Below are 13320 nucleotides of genomic sequence, written 5' to 3'. Positions count from 1 at the left end.
GAGTCGAATACCAGCATCTAGTAGTCCAAATGGGGGAAAAAGTGGGTGGACATCCTCAAAAAACCCTGTTTTCTTACAATGATGGACAAATATATTGGTAGAACCTGTAATATTGGTTCTTTTGTGAAGAATTATTAACTTTCCTTATTAGAAATATCCTCTTTAAAAGGTTAGCCTGCCAATCATAGACCAAAAGGAAGCAGAGGAACTTCTGCTCAGAAAAAAACAGACTAGGCTATTCACATAGGTAAATTGTGCTTGTGAGTAAATCTATATATGTAATTAATCTTACACCTTTGAGTGACTTTACTACTTTCGGCTAGTCTCAACATTTGTCTGTAAAGTTACTCAAAAGTGTAGAATTATACCTCTTTTCCCCCTGAAAAAGGGGTGGAGCCACATTTACAGGTGTAAGTTTCTAATTTTTTAAAAAGTAATAAGTCCAGCACCATATAAGGACAACCACTGGTACTGCAACACCCTCTACCAGAAAATAACGGAGTTAGGAACTTAAAATAAAAACCCATAGGATATAGTGCTATATTATAACATTTAAACTAGTGAAAAATATAAATAAAATGAATATGTTTTAATGTTAAAAATAATTTATAAAAATACGTATTTTTTATTTAATTATAAAGTATTTTAATAACCTTTACAAAATAAAGTAACAGTACACTTTATTAAAACATAACTACATTTCTTTCTTTATTGTCTTACCAGATAAAATTCATCAACAATGCATTAAAAGAAAAAACATGTTTACAGTTCAGTTTTCATGTATGGAAAATAAAACATAATTACATCACATTTACCTAATACCATACATAGCTTCTAATAATTATTAATGTATAAAAAAAATATATTTTTGTACTTTAGTTTTTTTTTTTTATGTAAATTTGAGCAACATATATTTAATTTCATTTAATGTATTTAAATTAATTAACAATTTAAATGTAAATTATGGTATTAACGCAGTAGCATTTTCCTTTTAGTTTTACATTTAAAATAAATGTCAAAAAATAATTTACAATAATATTTAACATGACAATATTTTTACAACCCTTTTTCAAGTTTAATAAACTTTTCAACTGTTCCCTATACATTACCATTGGCAGATCTCAGCATTCAGGGTAAAGATCTCCCCTGTGTCCTTCCCACGTTTACTACTAAAATGTATACTCACATGAGTAGAGACTCCACAGTTGGAGCACAGATTTCCGCACCTATAAGTACAGGAGAGGTGGAGGCGTATACACTGCACGTAGGTTTGTGAATAGTACTTAAAAACATACTACAGAATGGAGAATGAATTAGATATAGGTCATTGTAAAGGCAGGGAGCCGGAATAACTGCTAAGGGAAGAATTAGAGAAAAAAGGAACGATAAAAGGAATTGCTAAGAGGAGACACAGAGAGTCAGAAAAAGCAGGAGGAAAAGGAAATTGGAAATAAAGGAAACACCAGAAATAAATCAAAAAGCAAAAACTACCAACTGGTAAAGAGAAAGCAGATCATCTTTAAAAAATGCTGAAAAAATCAAAGTGTAAACTGCAGAGAGGCGTGGATACAGTAAACAGAGCAGGAGATAATATGCGAAATCAAACAAAAAGGAGGGCTATTGAATATGGATGAAACAAGCATTTGCAATGCAATAGGTCTCGCATTTACTAGAGTTTGAGCTATTGGCATTCTAAATCACAAAGCCTTTTATTTATGTGTTTTGACAACGTACAAGCAGTGCGTAAACACCCACTTTGTACTCCTGTACAACACAAATAAAAGGCATTGTCATTTAGAATACCAATAGCTCAAACTCTCGCAAATGCGAGAATCTGGGAGCGAGAGGCTATACTTCACCAAGGAATGTTCATCAGGAAGAGGTGAGAGAAAGATGGATGAATTGAGAAAGCACTAGATGGCCTTTCAGCGCTAGAGGAAGCTAGATGGTTGGAATGGTGCTGGTGATTTGAGCTACAAGGCTGAACCGTCAGGTTAAACAATAATCCGAAAGTGTGAGAGACAGAGGCAGGGAGGCGTGAATTATTGGGCCCCTGAGCAGCGACTGGTCCCCGTTCCCCCACTTCAAGGCTTGCAGTGAGAGGAGAAGTGTCTTTCTACTGCTTTATCAAGAGACATGAAGTAGATTATAGAAGATTAGAGGGTGCTGGAAAGCTTTTGAGGGCGGTGGAGAGAGCAAACCTCCAGCCGGGAAGACAGTGCGAAGGAAGAGAAGAAACGCAAGGACCTGGAATCTGGGGCAGAGAACCAAAGGGAAGAGAAAATGAAAAATGACAGAAAAAAGACGACATTCTCAGCAAGTGTGTTTTTTTGGATCCATTTCACAAGGGAACGAATGAAATAAAGGAGAGGAAAGAGAGGCTAAGAACCGTGTCTAGCAGTCAAGGTTTTCAGCAAGTTAGGAGGAGCAAGACAGAGACCGAAGGAACAAGAGAAATAAAGAAAGAGGGAGGGGGAGGGGGAGGCTGACAGAGGCAGAGCAGGAGAAATAAACACAGTCCTTGTCTGGCTAGGCAAGAAGGAAGAGACCGAGTCCTTTTGCTTCTCTGTCCTCCCCGCCGCCGAGCCTTATCTATAGGCACTGGCTATTTCTGACACTCTGGGATGCATGTTTGAAAATGTAACAGTAGGAGAATGGTTTCTATTAAATTAAAGTAGGCGCACGCTGTGCCCTGCCGATCTCACCCAGTCCATTCTATTTAAATAATAATGTTCGAACAGATAGGTGGTATCGAGTAGGTTTCTGGACAAAGAAAATAAATAAATATGCCGCAAGCAATCTTCAGACAGAAATGCCTACTGGCACGTAGTATGTAACATACAGCCAAAAAAGAACATTTTGTACAGAGAGCAGTGGAGTCGAACCATTCCTCTCTTCCACGCACTTCTCAGACACGCACTCCTACTGCGCAATCGCAGGGGAATAAATGCCACATGGAAAGTAAATAAAACTCACCAGATGACATCCCCTGCTCTGCTCACCTGGCTGCCGCATGTGTTGCATTGCAAACAGCATTGGCTTAACTCATTCAATGCTGCGGCCAGCTTGGGCTGCCTAGTTGTAAACGCGCCTATTTCAATGCAGAGCGCGGGTTGGGAAGTGTTGTGGGAAGCTAGAGAGATTCATTAAAGTGCAGCCTGCTGTGACGAGAGGCCAGAAAGGAACTGGGGCGTGGCGCGCTGACCCTTTGTCAAAGGGGAAAGAAATGATCTGATTAGGCGCAAAGGCGCATTGTTAAAGTGAATTCAGAGCACATTGTTAAAGAGAATTCAGAGCACATTGCTAAAGTGAATGGACAGCGTGGCGCACAATTGACCAACAAAAATAATGTGCAGAGTAAGTGCACGGGCGCCATTGCCGGTGGAAGCTACTTTTCGGTGCAGGGTTCATAGGTAGGTGAGCATTGCAATGATAACACTTTTCCTTCCTGCAGCGTGTCCCGACTCCCGTCCAGACTGGTTGGGAGAGGAGGTGGTCTGTCGGCTGCGCTGCCTCCTCTGGTGCAGGAAACCAGGGTTCGAGCCTCGAGGTTGCGTCCACATCCTGTGATTCTGGGCAAATCACTTAATCTCCCCGTGCCTGAATGTGTAATGTAAATACGGTGCTATGTAAAGCGCTCCAATACCTTCGGGTCGAGGTCGCGCTATATAAATATGCAAAAAAAATAAAAAAAGAGGACTCGGATCAAGCCATGCCTGCGGATCCAGTACCAGATGGCAGACGAACTAGCCATTCTTAAAGAAAGGGGCGTGGCCACCATTTTCAAAGTGAAAGCGCTCATGAGGCGCTGGAAATAACAAGTAACAGCAACTGGGTGCCATGCCAGAGCCCGGGACAAACCCTGATTGGTGGCTCACAATAAACGGTGTGGTGCCAAAAAACACATAAAAAAGTCTTGATTACGGGAGAAAGAAGCGGCGCCGGCAGTGCTGCTTACAATGTGTGTGTGCGCACAATGTGCTGGGAGAACTGGGGCGCAAAATAAAATAAGACTGGGAACTGCAACGTGGTGCTGGCGCCAAGAGAGAGAGCAGGCAGCCTACCAGAGCGGTGTGTGCACATCCCTCCTGTTTTTCTTAGTGGGATACTTTTGGCGCATGCATGTGACCTACGTTAGCGCGTGCATTTTAATGCGGACTATTTATTTTAAAAAAACTATCTGTGTAACGAGATTGTAGTTAGGCGGTGCTGCTTCCGTTTTTAAACGGAAGTTACGTATCGGATCAAGAACCAATCGTAAGCACGCTAACAAAAAAAAGGAAAAGTTAACTAATGGCAAGCAGGGAGAAATTGTCCGGCAATAGGCGGAGTTTCACCCCTCGCTATACTGATTACTAGAAGTCTCGGAGAGCAGCGCATGCGCGCTGCTACGCGAGACCTAAAAAGGACGAGCAGGAGCAGCTATGGGAAACGCAGAAAAAAACATGGAGCTGGAATTGGCAAGGGAGTTAGGAAAAGCGAAGATAACAAGAGCTGCTGGGAGGAAGGAGCAACACAGGCTGCGGAGGATATGCTGTAAAAACAGGAACACAAAAGACCGGGTAGAGGACTGCCATTGAAAATAGGAAACTGCTGGGGGGGGGGGGGGGTTGCATGGATAACAGGAAATGGTGAGGATAGATAAAAGCAGAGGAAGAACTGGAAATAGCTTGGCAGGAATGTCTGGTGAGGATAGAGAATATGGTTTTGTTTCGGTTTTGTAACAAAGGAGAGGATGTGGTGTTTTGGCCAGAGCTGCTGCCTTTGGAACTGGGGATCCAGGTCCTAGCCTCGGTGTCAGGTCACTATCATGTGACTCTCTGCAAACCACTTAATCTTCCCATGCCTAAAAACCAGAATGTAACTGGTGCTCATGTGAAGCGCTCTAATACTTTCGGACAGACTTCACCCTATACAAAAAAACTGCAAAAAATATATATACAGTACCTCTTTTTAGAATACAGCCAAAGATTAATTAAAAATGATAATGCAACAACCCACACGGAATGCAACAATTCCATTCAGCATCAATGGATAAGCACAATAAATGATTGAACTTTCTTCAATCTAATTAGTTTGCGCATGCGTTACTAAATCAATTGCCTCTCATTCAGAGGAGAGGTGAGAAGCAGACCATATTGGGACAAAAAGAGAAGGGGCCTATAAAAACCAAGGTCGGGTGACAAACCAAGCATGATCACAAATAATACCTGAAAAGCAACCTTAGCCATTTTACATCATGATGAGCAATTACTTTTGGTTCCTTCAAGCAGGTGGAATGCATCATTTGAGCTCCAATTTTTTTAAACCAAAAATATTTTTGGAAGACGAAACTCAAAGCAAATATCAACATTTTGCCGAGATTGAATGAGTCTCTCTTCATTTCAGATGCTTTTCCGCCTTTACTCCTCTTTGCAAACATATGACAGTATTCGTAAAGGTTTTGAAAACGTTTATGCTCTGTTATATTGAATATTTTTTTGTCATGTTCTACGTGGGGTAAAACATAAAAAAAGAAAAAATGCATTAACTCATTCTGCAACTGTATTGTTAGTATATGATTGAAGTAAACTTTTTCTATTCAAGATAGTTACAAAGGCTCTATTTTCTGTAATAATGTGAGGTTCTTATCTTAATTGTTATAAGTTCAGTTTCAGTGGTGGCTGATGCTCTTTGAAAGTGGTGGGTGGGGCCTAATCCCTACCTAGAAATGGTGAAATGAATAAGCCCAGCCTCCTCAACAGCGGATCAGACCCCCCCACCCCACCCAGACCCGAAAATATTCTGAAAACAAGTTGTCAAGCAACGGATTTAGCATTCAAATATTTACATACATTTGTTAAAAAAAACACAGTCTCTGAAAGATTACTCATGAAATATTCCAGCATTTTATGATTTGCTGAGCGAGCCTTGACTTTATGTAAGAGTGCGCATGTTTACCTGTTCTAAGATAATTTTGAGAAAATGGTAGCACAATTGGGCAGATTTACAAGCCCCTTGCGCTACTTTTGCGTCACTTTTAACATGGGAAAAGTGAAGCAAAAGTGGTGCAAGGGGCTTGTAAATCTGCCCCAATGTCTTTAAAAAATCTAAAAATCCATAGGTGATACACACTACCACAGATAATGCAAATTCACATGGCCTGTCAATCACTGTAGCATATGTCTATACAGTTACATTAAACTTCCTTTCATTTCTCCATCCTGCACCGCACCTTCCCTCTAGATTTAGAAAAACACATAATTCAGAATATCCCCTGCAGAGGTAGAGTGGAACAATAAATAAAATACATTTATAAATAAACACAAAAACGTGCTCAAACCTAGCAGTCTCGTGCACTGCAGTAGACATAGGTACACACCGTATGGGTGATGTAATTATAATGAGTCTTTTCACATCTTGCAACTTTTGGACTGTAAGGTTTGACGGAATAGCGTTTTTGACAACATAAAATACAAAAATTTCTCCAAGTTAGAATGTGAAGATGAAATGTCCGTCTTTTCTTAGTAGTTGTGCGTGTATTACGAGCATTGCCTCATGAAGCCCAGGAGCAAATTTATGAGAGGCTTGCATCACTTTTGCACCATGCAACATGGTACATGCGTGACGCATCAATTTGTGTGATTGGAAGAAAGGCACTCTATTTTTTAGAAATCTATTTCAAAAGATAATTTTAGTGAATCTTGAAAGGAAGGGGTGCTTCCGAAATGGGGCTGTCTGTCTGAACAGACCCTGAAATGAAGTATTTAGTGATGCAAGTGCTTCGCCTTGCTTCGGAGCAACGTACCCACCAGCCTCAGCTGGAAATGTTTTAAGTTACTTATGGAATTCTAACAATTTCGTAACAATGTTAATAAATCATAATTAACATATATTGACTTCACTCTATTGACTTTATAAAGTAATTCATTTAATCAGAAATGTACATTTCACAGTAATGTTAACATTGAGTACAGGTATCTGAATTTTAACATAATCTGATTCGCCCAATGCATTTCGGGCCTTTATCGGCCCTTCGTCAGGGGCTTCTCTGCAAGTAAATCAAAAAATACAATCATTTTAACGTCGGTGTACAGGAGAGCAACATATACATGTAATATATATTAGGAAACTCCACATTATTTATCGCATAGAAAGAAATGAATGTCCTTTTACCAAAGACAAAGGTTTGTGATGAGAATAATCCAAATTAAAACCAATCACCCCGTGTGGTGAAAAAAATCGTGCAAGACAAACAATGTACCTGATTGTCGGATACTCTCCCTGGGTGCTAAAAGGTAAAAAAACTACCGTAACTAAACAAACTTCACCCCTCAATAAAAGATCGTGACCGGACCACCGTCCTTCGATTCAACTAACCTGCGGAATGATACTGATCCTCGTTAACCCAAACTGCTTCACGGGATCAACTGTAAAAAAGTGTACACAAAAGAAAGCTTACTGACTGAGCTTAACTTACTAAACTACGTTTCTACACCCCTCTTTCATAATCCTCTAAACACAACCAAAGTGACCCTCACCTTTACTTGTGAAAATATCTTTCCTACTCGTAATCTTCAAAAAAACAGCTGACCGTGCTCCTCAAAGCCGTGCTCTATCGTCAAAGCGGCGTCTACCTTATACGGACCCTTTCTAATCGCCAGAGAAATAGGACTAAAACTCTCTGCTGAAAATACGGGCCGCCATTAACGAAAGGGAACCTGTTACATAAATCGTAATGAATGAATTCAGCCACAACTTCAAATGAGGAACGTGACCCCACGAAACTAGTAAACAAACGAAAATATGAAAATAATGTGCAAAACAAATTAAAAATAGAAGAAAGAATTCAAAATGTGCCTCTTAGAAAGAGATAGAAACTGAAACAGTGTAAACAATTATGGACATTCATGATATTGCCGTCTGTATGTCTCCTACAGCTTGCCAAAGCATCGTTTTATAAAAAACATGCTAAATCAACTTTTTCATTGATCCCACGGGGATCTTGTGTATTCACCTCCTGATCCAAGGATCAGTATCATTCCGCAGGTTAGTTGAATCGAAGGACGGTGGTCCGGTCACGATCTTTTATTGAGGGGTGAAGTTTGTTTAGTTACGGTAGTTTTTTTACCTTTTAGCACCCAGGGAGAGTATCCGACAATCAGGTACATTGTTTGTCTTGCACGACTTTTTTCACCACACGGGGTGATTGGTTTTAATTTGGATTATTCTCATCACAAACCTTTGTCTTTGGTAAAAGGACATTCATTTCTTTCTATGCGATAAATAATGTGGAGTTTCCTAATATATATTACATGTATATGTTGCTCTCCTGTACACCGACGTTAAAATGATTGTATTTTTTGATTTACTTGCAGAGAAGCCCCTGACGAAGGGCCGATAAAGGCCCGAAATGCACTGGGCGAATCAGATTATGTTAAAATTCAGATACCTGTACTCAATGTTAACATTACTGTGAAATGTACATTTTTGATTAAATGAATTACTTTGTAAAGTCAATAGAGTGAAGTCAATATATGTTAATTATGATTTATTAACATTGTTACGAAATTGTTAGAATTCCATAAGTAACTTAAAACATTTCCAGCTGAGGCTGGTGGGTACGTTGCTCCGAAGCAAGGCGAAGCACTTGCATCATTAAATACATGCGTGACGCATACCTCGAAGTCAAATTTTTTTAAGCCACGCAAAGCCACTTTGTGTGGCTCTGAGTAGCTCCAGCAATCTGGAGTAACGCAACGCAGTGCAAATTGCTGCGTTGCGTCACTCTGCCCTGGGAATGTGTTCCATGGGCATTGCTTGGGTGTTTGCAAGCAATTCCCTTGGTTTGTGACGCATTCTCAGATTTACAAGAACTTGTAAACCTGGGAATGCAGCAAAATCTCACACCTTCCCAGGGGAGATGTAACGAGGAGAAATATTTCTATTGCTCCTCGTTTCTGCCTCGTTCTATGTGTGTTGCATTCTGTAGCACACCTAGAAAGAGAAATATGCCTCCCAGAATTGGTTTTGTGCAGGAAGGTGCCCCCTACAGCAGAACAACAATGCAGCATGCAACACAGGCACTCATGCACCATGGTGCAAGGGTGCCTGCGTTGGCGCTATGCAGCTAAAAGGCCACCAGCGCAGGGAAGAGGACAGGAATTGCCTTAAATACGGCTTTCCTGCCCTTTCCCTGTCACGCAGCGCAGCAAGATGACTTGCTGCGCTGCACCGCGTGGCTTTGTCATAAATGAGCCCCCCAATTTATAAATAACTATACACCCAGAAGCCTATCAGTTCCCTATAAGTGGGCAGTAGTACACTGTGTTGCTCCTCGCAATTGGGCCGGGATTTCCTTAAAAGGTAATATGCTTTATCGCAGACCATGAGCAAGTACTGTATAGGATTATAACTGGGTCCGGAAGCTCATTGGAATAATGTATCCACTGCAGCAAACTGTGTTTGACCTCATGGACACAGTTTTGAATCCTAGCAGATCCACTCAGCCTTTCTGCCTTCGAGGTCGGTAAAATTAGTGGATAACAATAGACCTGTTATTCAGTGGCAAGACACCCTGTGGGTGTACATGAGCTTTACACAATACTGTTATGTTATGTTATGTTCAGTGGAAAGACACCCTTTGGGTGTACATGAGCTTTACACAATAATGTTATGCTATGTTATCTATATATGCAGACTGCAGCACACATGGAAAGAGAAAAAACAAGGGCAAATAATGTTATTTCTCCTCGTTACTCCACCCCTGGGGAGGCGCACGCTTTTAATGCATTCCCAGATTCACTCCATGTTGTAAATCTGGGAATGTGTCAAAACCTATGGACGTTGTGTGGGAACACCCACTACAACGTGCATGGCATGCCTCCCCAATGCAGTGTGAAGCAATACAGCGACTTGCGCTGTGTTGCCTCACCCCATAGCTACAAGGCCATGAAAAGTCACACAGGGTGACTTTACGTGCTTGTAGATATGGCTAAGCCCTGTGCACCAATGAAACATCACAAAAAATAATGTTCTGGTGGCGCACAGGGCTTGTAAATAAGCCCCTACAGGGGCTTGTTTATGAGAACCCTGCATAACGTTTGTACCACATAAAGTGGTGCATGTGTGACGCAGGACTCTCAGAAAAATGTATGAAGCCACGCAAACCCACCCTGCGTGGCCTTGAGTGGCCTCATAAATCATGAGTAAGTCGATGCAGTGTAAATCGTGGGTTGACAATCTGCACCTGGGAGGCATTCCGTGGGTGTTGCAGTGGGTTTTCCCATGCAACACTCATGGAATTTGATGTTGCCCCAGATTCACAAAGTGGTGTAAACCTGGGGAAGTGCCAAATCCATAACCCTTCCAAGATGAGGCGTAACAATAAGAAATATGTTTGATTCTCCTTGTTTTTTTCCCTCTTACCATGTGTGCTGCATTTTGCAGAACAGATAGAAAGAGGACAATGCCTCACAGGATTGTTTTTGTGTAGGAAGGTACCCCTTCCTCTACAAAAACAATCCTGTCTGCAACGGAGGCAACCTTGCACCTTGGTACAAGGGGGCCTACATTAGCGCTAGGCTGACGAAACAACCCCAACGAAGGAAAAAGGACAGGAATGTACCATGTTGCTTAAATACGGTCCATTCCTGCCCTTTCACTTTGGCGTAGGGCAGAGCAGCAAGGTGCCCTGCTGTGCTGCCCTATGCCAAAATGCCATAAATAAGGCCTGCATTTCGGCAACCATGGTAACTTACTCCTCCTGCATGGGTTCCTCTCAAACTCTTCCAACAGTCTCTGCCTTAGGTGCCAAAGCTCTCCTCAGCTCTAACTTGCATTGGCTGCAACAGTGCAGGCCTGTGCCACAGCTAACGGGTGACTGACAGCACAAGGTCCAACTAGCCCTACATTGGCACATACTAAAGTTTATATATATACTGAAAGTTTGTTCTGTATTTGTCATTGACGCGAAATCTTTTTTTTTCAATTTACTTTCCAGCGTAAAATTTATTTGAAAGTTTTGAAAAGCAGCGCTAGGCACTGCTTTGCATTACTTAGTGCCAAGGGGACATTTAATGGGTAGTGCATGGGCTAGCATAAAAAAATAACACCCTCTCGAAATATGCACTATCAAGGAGAAATGCTTTTATGTCCTCCTTTCTTTTTTGACTTTGCATGTGTGCTGCACTGTACAACACACTTACAAAATTGGAAAACTTTTAAAGTTACTGTAAGCATAGTATTTTGTAATGTAAGGGCACACTTCCATTACAACACCTCTACTAGACTGATACAGACACCTTAGCATGATTGTGCAAAGGTGTGTGTGCGGCGCTCAGCAGCACGATTGTGCATCAGCGCTGGGTAGAGAGGAGGAGAGTGCCATATCTCTGTGGATATGGTGTTGTCCTGCTCTCTGCTTCTCATGAAACACTGCACAGAAGTTTCTGGTGGTGCAGTGAGCTGCGTGAGAATTTAGTAAATAGACCCCTAAAAATGATGTTAGACCTGCCATTAACTTAGGAGCATGACGTAAAGCGCTCTGGTTCCAATTAAAAACCCCTGCTTTCCAAATAGAGGACTTCCTATCATTGTCTTAAACACCTGTACTGAACATGCCTGCTTTAGATCATAGACCACCAGCAAAACAGGCATGGGCTGTTTGTATTTTTTGGTTAAAGTCACCTGCGAGTGCCTGGAGCCATGCAGAGAACAACTTCAAACCCTAGGAGCACCAGGGAATATAATTGGAGAGTTGTTGCTTGACCACCACCAATTGGCCATTGGTTTCTATTAATCTGGTTATTTGTTTTGTCACAAAAATGTTACAAATGTAATAGTAAAATATGAACAGCAAAACAACAGATGACAGACTAATTATGGCATGAGGTTACAAAAATTGAAAGAATAACAAAAGATGAGAAATACTCAGGGAAAAGAAAGATCAGGAACTGATTAAGAAGGGAGCAAAGAAAAGCATGGATAGCAGTCACTGCTGGCTGAGCAGATGCTTCAGGAAGTCCATATATTGAAACAGAAAAATCAGAGAGAAGGGCTACTGACAGGAGAAAATGGCAGGGAGAGAAGTAGTTAGTCAGAAAGAAAGGCCAAGGGGTGGGGCCAACATTCATGATGGCCGCACTGTAGCTGAGCTCTCACTCTTTTGCCCCTACTTTATTGTTTTGCCTGCCATGTACGTGTGCCTAGCTGCCTCAGGGGTTCATTTGGATGTTCCCTGGTACCCTTCCAGCGGTGATGTGTGGGGGGTGCCAGCATCAGCTGACAGAGGGAGTGGTGTCTAGGACCCCAGAGCACTGTGAAACCACGTGGCGACCATTGGTGTACGGGAGCCCTGATTATGCCACAGCCGCAAGGAAAAGACAGGATCGTATGCAGCTGTTGATAGACAGCAGCTCTGCAGAGGGCCCCCAAAAGCTGATGGGGCAGAGAAACTCCAGGCATACCAGTCCCAAGGGTTGAACGCTGAGGTAGGCCACAATAGAGGAACACGTCTCTCTAGGACCCATAGTCTGTCCTTCCTGTGAAGCTTATTACTTGAGATTACCCCTCCCCCCAGGCAAGTAAGAGGCCTCACGCTGGTGCCCCTGAAGGAGATTGGAGGAGCCCACCTCTGGTAGTTTGTTGCCCACACCACTGAGACCAGTGAGGTGAAACAAGTAGATAAGCTAACTGCAGGGGACCACTCCTGCCATAAGAGACATGGGATGACACTCTGACATCACAGATCCTGGAATTGCACAATGGAATGCTCACTTAGATCCTCCATACCTACATTTCATCAATGCTGTGTAATATAAAGGTTGGACCCCAGAGTAGGGAGTAGGTGAAAATGGGAAAACGGACACTAAGCAAGGGAAGCTCACATTTCAGCACAAGAATGCAAGCAGTACTCAGTCACACCCCAGTTCCCTGTCGGACACTTGTGTGATGGGTGCAGTGGGTGACCCACCAGACACGTACATCAAGGTGCTTTTTCTGGACAACAAGACCAACCTGCGTACCATCGACAACAAAATCGATCACTTGAAGGCACGCATGGTGGATCTAATTAGGAACCAGCTGGATAAACATAGCAACTGGGTTGATCAAGCTGAGCGATGCATTACTGGGCTGGAGGATGCATCCCCTCACATGCAGAGAGCTCTAAAAAGAATAGGAAAAAAATTACAGAAAATCTTGGTTAAAATTGAAGACCTCGAAGCGTGATGACGCAGAAATATCTGTATAATGGGCCTGCCAGAAACCACCAACATGGGTAAACCTGAGACATTTGTTCAGAATTTCCTGGTGGACCTCTTTGATTGAGGTAATTTTTCA

Source organism: Triturus cristatus, chromosome 2_2, assembly GCF_964204655.1.
Source record: "Triturus cristatus chromosome 2_2, aTriCri1.1, whole genome shotgun sequence".
Taxonomy (NCBI): Eukaryota; Metazoa; Chordata; class Amphibia; order Caudata; family Salamandridae; genus Triturus; species Triturus cristatus.
Note: the sequence above shows the minus strand (reverse complement) of the source record.